Source organism: Primulina eburnea, chromosome 4, assembly GCF_022965805.1.
Source record: "Primulina eburnea isolate SZY01 chromosome 4, ASM2296580v1, whole genome shotgun sequence".
NCBI classification, from domain to species: domain Eukaryota; kingdom Viridiplantae; phylum Streptophyta; class Magnoliopsida; order Lamiales; family Gesneriaceae; genus Primulina; species Primulina eburnea.
Genome location: NC_133104.1, coordinates 9,930,193 through 9,935,895, shown reverse-complemented (window position 1 = coordinate 9,935,895; position 5,703 = coordinate 9,930,193). Strand labels below are relative to the sequence as shown.

Sequence of the window (5,703 nt, the reverse complement as noted above, 5' to 3'; positions counted from 1 at the left end):
ATTTGTCGCCTAAATGCTTCCCTATGGAGAGGAGAGACCTAGGTGGAGTCTTTGCCCTGAAAAATTGCCAAATAATGAATATTATGCACACAAAAGGGATGGGGGCGCCGGAAAAACGAGAGGAGGGGAGTAGGGTTCGAAATGAGGAAGAAAGAGAAGGGGAAAACGTTTTATATCTGCGCGACTCGCTAGGGCGGCCCCTTTTGTCCGCCCTAGCGAGTAGTTTCGGCAAAACAAAATTTTTTAAAGATACGAGTCCTCGCTAGGGCGGTCACTTTTGACCGCCCTAGCGAGTAGTTTCGGCAAAAAAAAACTATTTGAAAAGTATGAGTCCTCGCTGGGGCGGTCACTTGTGACCGCCCTAGCGAGATGTTTCGGCTAAACCAATGATTGAAACCAAAACGAAAGCTCGCTGGGGCGGTCACTTTTGACCGCCCGAGCGAGAAGCTTCGGCGAAAAACACGAATGCCATGTCATGCAATGACCTAAATGCAAATGATCCGATAAAAAATAAATAAAATGAAATTAAAACAATATAAGGAGTAGAAGTAGTTCTCAATTTAGAGTCTAGAGCTAGACTTTTCACCCATGTCCTCAAGGACTGTCATGGAGTCGAGTGACTCCAATTTGTGGCTCAATTGTGCCACCCAGATAGTGCTTAAATCTTTGGGCGTTCACAGTAAACGTCCCTTCCTTTCCATCATGTAATACCACTGCACCCGATGGGAACACCTTGGCGATAGTGAATGGCCCTGACCACCTTGATTTTAGTTTGCCCGGAAAGAGTCGCAGGCGAGAATTGTACGACAACACCGCTTCACCCACTTTGAATTCCCTTCTTATAATGTGCTTATCATGGGCTCGTTTGGTGCGTTCCTTGTAGGACAGTGCAAGATCATAAGCTCTTCCTCGGAACTCATCTAACTGATTCAACTGCAGCAACCGTTTTTCACCTGCAAGAGCAAAATCAAAGTTTAGTGCTTTGGTCGCCCAATATGCTCTATACTCTAATTCTACTGGTAGATGACATGCTTTACCAAAAAGTAACCTATACGGTGCAGTGCCTATAGGTGTTTTAAATGCAGTACGATAAGCCCACAAAGCATCATCTAACCGAACGGACCAGTCCTTCCTATTCACATTGACCGTCTTCTCCAAAATCCTCTTAATTTCCCGATTGGACACTTCAACTTGTCCACTCGTTTGGGGATGGTATGGAGTGGAAACCTTGTGGGTGACACCATATTTGCCCAGCAGTTTATCAAAAATTTTGTTGCAAAAATGGGTGCCACCATCACTTATGATTGCACGTGGTGTACCAAATCGATTAAAAATACGTTTCTTCAAAAATTTTAACACCACTTGTGCATCATTAGTGGCACAAGCCTCCGCCTCCACCCATTTCGATACATACTCCACTGCCACCAAAATAAATTTCTTTGCAAAAGACACAGGAAACGGACCCATAAAATCAATACCCCACACATCAAATATTTCACACTCAACAATATTAGTTAAAGGCATCTCATGACGGTTGGAAATATTACCTGTGCGTTGGCATCTATCACAATTGAGAACATACAAACGAGCATCCTTAAAAAGAGTTGGCCAATAGAAGCCACATTCAAGTACCTTAGATGCCGTCCGTATGGGTCCAAAGTGACCACCTACCTCACGGTCATGACAATGGTTCAGAATTTGATTGGTTTCCTCTTCCGCCACACATCTTCTTATCATGGAGTCTGCACAGATCTTAAACAAAAACGGTTCCTCCCAAAAATAGTATTTCACGTCTGAAAAGAATTTCTTTCTTTGGTGAAATGATAATTTAGGTGGAGGTGTGCCAGTGAAAAGAAAGTTAGCAAAATCGGCATACCACGGGTACGCACTTATCTCAAGTAATTGTTCATCAGGAAACCAGTCATCTATATCATCATCGACGCACTTAACTCTAACATGCTCAAGCCTAGACAGATGATCAGCAACTACATTTTCCACCCCCTTTTTATCTCGAATTTCGAGATCAAATTCTTGCAATAGTAAAATCCACCGAATCAATCTAGGTTTCGCATCTTTCTTAGCAAGCAAGTATTTGAGGGCAGAATGATCCGTATACACCGTTACTTTAGACAGAACAAGGTATGCATGAAATTTATCGAAAGCAAATACTATAGCAAGTAATTCCTTTTCAGTAGTAGCGTAATTCAATTGAGCATCATTTAAAGTCTTACTTGCATAGTAGATGGTATGAAATACCTTGTTCTTTCTTTGACCCAGCACCGCACCCACAGCTGTATCACTAGCATCGCACATCACCTCAAACGGTAACTCCCAATCAGGGGCAGTCAGAACAGGTGCTGTCACCAAGCTTTCCTTGAGTATCTCGAATGCCTGCAGACAAGTAGAATCAAAATTAAATTCCACATCTTTCATCAACAAAGAGGATAACGGTTTAGCAATTTTAGAAAAATCTTTAATGAACCGCCTATAGAAACCAGCATGCCCTAGGAAACTCCTGACTCCTTTCACTGATGCCGGTGGTGGTAGGTTTTTTATTACTTCCACCTTGGCCTTGTCAACCTCCATTCCATTCTCTGATACCTTGTGTCCTAAAACAATTCCCTCTTGAACCATAAAATGGCACTTCTCCCAATTCAACACCAAATTGCTCTCTTCAAATCTAATTAATACCAAATTCAAGTTCTCTAAACATTCATTAAATGAGGAGCCAAAAATAGAGAAATCATCCATAAAAATTTCAAGGCCATTTCCAATCATGTCATGAAAGATAGCAGTCATGCATCTCTGAAATGTTGCAGGTGCATTGCATAAACCAAAGGGCATACGCCTAAACGCAAAAGTACCATAAGGGCAAGTGAAAGTAGTTTTCTCTTGGTCCTCAGGTGCAATTGTGATTTGATTGTATCCCGAATATCCATCTAGAAAGCAATAAAATTCATGACCTGCTAAACGTTCAATCATTTGATCGATAAATGGCAAGGGAAAGTGATCTTTACGGGTTGCATCATTCAATTTCCTATAATCTATGCACACACGCCAACCCGTAACAATTCTAGTGGGAATCAACTCATTTTTTTCATTAGTAATAACAGTAATCCCACCCTTTTTTGGCACACATTGTACAGGACTTACCCACGCACTATCAGAGATAGGATAGATAATACCTGCATCCAGAAGTTTAATCGTTTCAGCATTTTACTACCTCTTGCATCTTTGGATTGAGTCTCCTTTGTGGTTGTGCTAGAGGTGAGTATTGATCTTCCATCAGAATTTTGTGCATGCAAATTGAAGGACTTATCCCTTTGATGTCCGCAACCTTCCAAGCGAATGCGCCTTTATGCTCCTTAAGGACTCCCAAGAGTTTACTCTCCATGTCATCTGTCAAAGAAGAGGAAATAATAACAGGTAATTTATTATTTTCTCCTAAATATACGTACTTGATATGTGGAGGTAGTGGTTTGAGCTCCAAAGTAGGTGGCTCCTCTAGGCTTGACTTTTGAGGCATTAAATCTTTTCTGTCTCCCAATTCCTCAAGTCTAAGCCTCACTTGCTTTCTCCAAGGTGGAATGGAATTCAAGTGAGCTACCATCTCCATCTTTTCCTCGTCTAGCTCGTCCTCCTGCTTTCCAGTCGTGAGAGTAGCCTCCAATGGTTCTTTCAATCCATCCTGCATAAAATCACAAACGAGAGAATCCAAGACATCAATACTAAAACAACTATCATTGTGCATTGTGTGCTTGAGAGTAATAAAGACATCAAAAATAATTTCTTCTTCTCCAACTCTCAGTCTCAATTTTCCCTCTTCAACATCAATCAGTGCTTTCCCTGTAGCCAGGAATGGTCTCCCTAGGATCAAAGGCATCTCTACATCTTCCTCCATGTCAAGTATCACAAAATCTACAGGGAAAATGAACTTATCCACTTTCACCAAAACATCTTCGATAATCCCACGTGGATACTTGACAGATCTGTCAGTCAGCTGCAACGACATCCTAGTTGGCTTGGGTTCACCTAATCCAAGTCTCCTGAATACAGAAAAAGGCATCAAATTAATACTCGCACCAAGATCACATAGAGCTTTATGAAAATTAATGTCACCAATAATGCAAGGTATAGAGAAACTCCTTGGATCTTTTTGCTTAGGAGACATCTTGTTTTGAACTAAAAAGCGGAGCAATTTTCAGTCAAATTCACCGTCATATGATCTTCTAGCTTCCGCTTATTCGCTAAGATATCTTTCAAGAATTTTGCATAACTTGGCATATTCAATAAAGCATCAGCAAAAGGAATGTTAATATGCAATTTTTTAAATACCTCAAGAAATTTACCAAATTGTGCATCTAATTGGGCTTTCTTCATTGCTGCAGGGAAAGGTGGAGGGATAACAATTTTATTTTGTGCAATAGGTGTAGATGTAGAGTTAGAAGACTTACCTCTTCGAGTTTCCACCTCATCCCCACCGTGCTTGGTCTTTTCTTCACTAGACTCGAGTGCTTTTCCATTACGCAATTCCACAGCCTTCACATGTTCTCTTGGGTTAGTTTCTGTGTTGCTTGGCAAAGTTCCTTGCTCCCTATTAGCAATCAACTTAGCCAATTGTCCGATTTGATTCTCTAACCCCTTTATGGATGCATCTTGATTCTGAAATCTCGTCTCTGTTGCAGAAATAAATTTAGTCATCATTTGCTCTAAATTGGACTTCTCCTCCCGAGACGGCTCTGGCTTGAATCCTTGGTGCATCCCATATGGTGGACCTCTTTGTTGGCGATTTTGGCTGTTTTGGCCTCCCCGCGAAAAGTTTGGGTGATTCCTCCATCCCGGATTGTATGTATTCGAATAAGGGTCATTTCTAGGACGGTTCTAGAATCCCACTTGTTTCACCGGTGCTCCCTCAGGCACATAAAATGGATTGCCATCTTGGCAATCCTGCACGTCATGCTCACCCCCACACTTATCACAGAAAATTTCTTGCAGACGCATAGCCGACCCACTCATGCTCATCCCATCAATCTTTCTATTCAAAGCCTCTAACTGTGCTGAAACCGCCGACAAATCATTAACTTGATGAACTCCAGCACCTCGTCTCTGCCTATCAGACTGAGGATGATAGCTACTCGCAGCCATCTCCTCCAATAACTCATATCCTTCCTCAGCCGTCTTTCTCAGTAAGTTACCACATGCAGCAGCATCTATCATAGTACGGTTAGGAGTAATCAGACCATAGTAGAAAGTTTGAACAACTAACCCAAGCGGTAGCTCATGGTGTGGACATCTCCTCAACAAGTCCTTGTAGCGCTCCCATGCCTCGTAAAGTGACTCGTTCTCATATTGAGCAAACGTAGTAATGTCGGCTCTAAGCTTCATAGTCTTCGACGGAGGAAAGTACTTGATCAGGAATGCCTTTGCCATATCCTCCCATGTAGTGATAGACCCTACAGGCAAACAGTTTAACCACGACTTAGCTTTATCTTTCAGTGAAAATGGAAATAAGCTCAAACGAACAGCATCATCAGACACGCCATTAAACTTAAAAGTATCACAAATTTCAAGAAAGTCAGCTATATGAGAATTAGGGTCGTCAAGTGCACTTCCCCCAAATTGAACAGTGTTTTGAATCATCTGGATGATAGCTGGCTTGATCTCAAACTGATTAGCTCGGATGACTGGTCTTACGATGCTTGG

The 5,703-nt window shown here is 41.8% G+C and overlaps 1 non-coding gene across 1 annotated transcript; it reads left to right on the top strand.

The window, feature by feature from the left end:
* The first annotated feature begins 5,275 nt into the window (after positions 1–5,275).
* On the top strand, positions 5,276–5,382 carry LOC140831284 (small nucleolar RNA R71). Its single transcript, XR_012117855.1, has one exon. It is a non-coding gene; the product is annotated as a small nucleolar RNA R71 (small nucleolar RNA).
* The last annotated feature ends 321 nt before the right edge of the window (positions 5,383–5,703 follow it).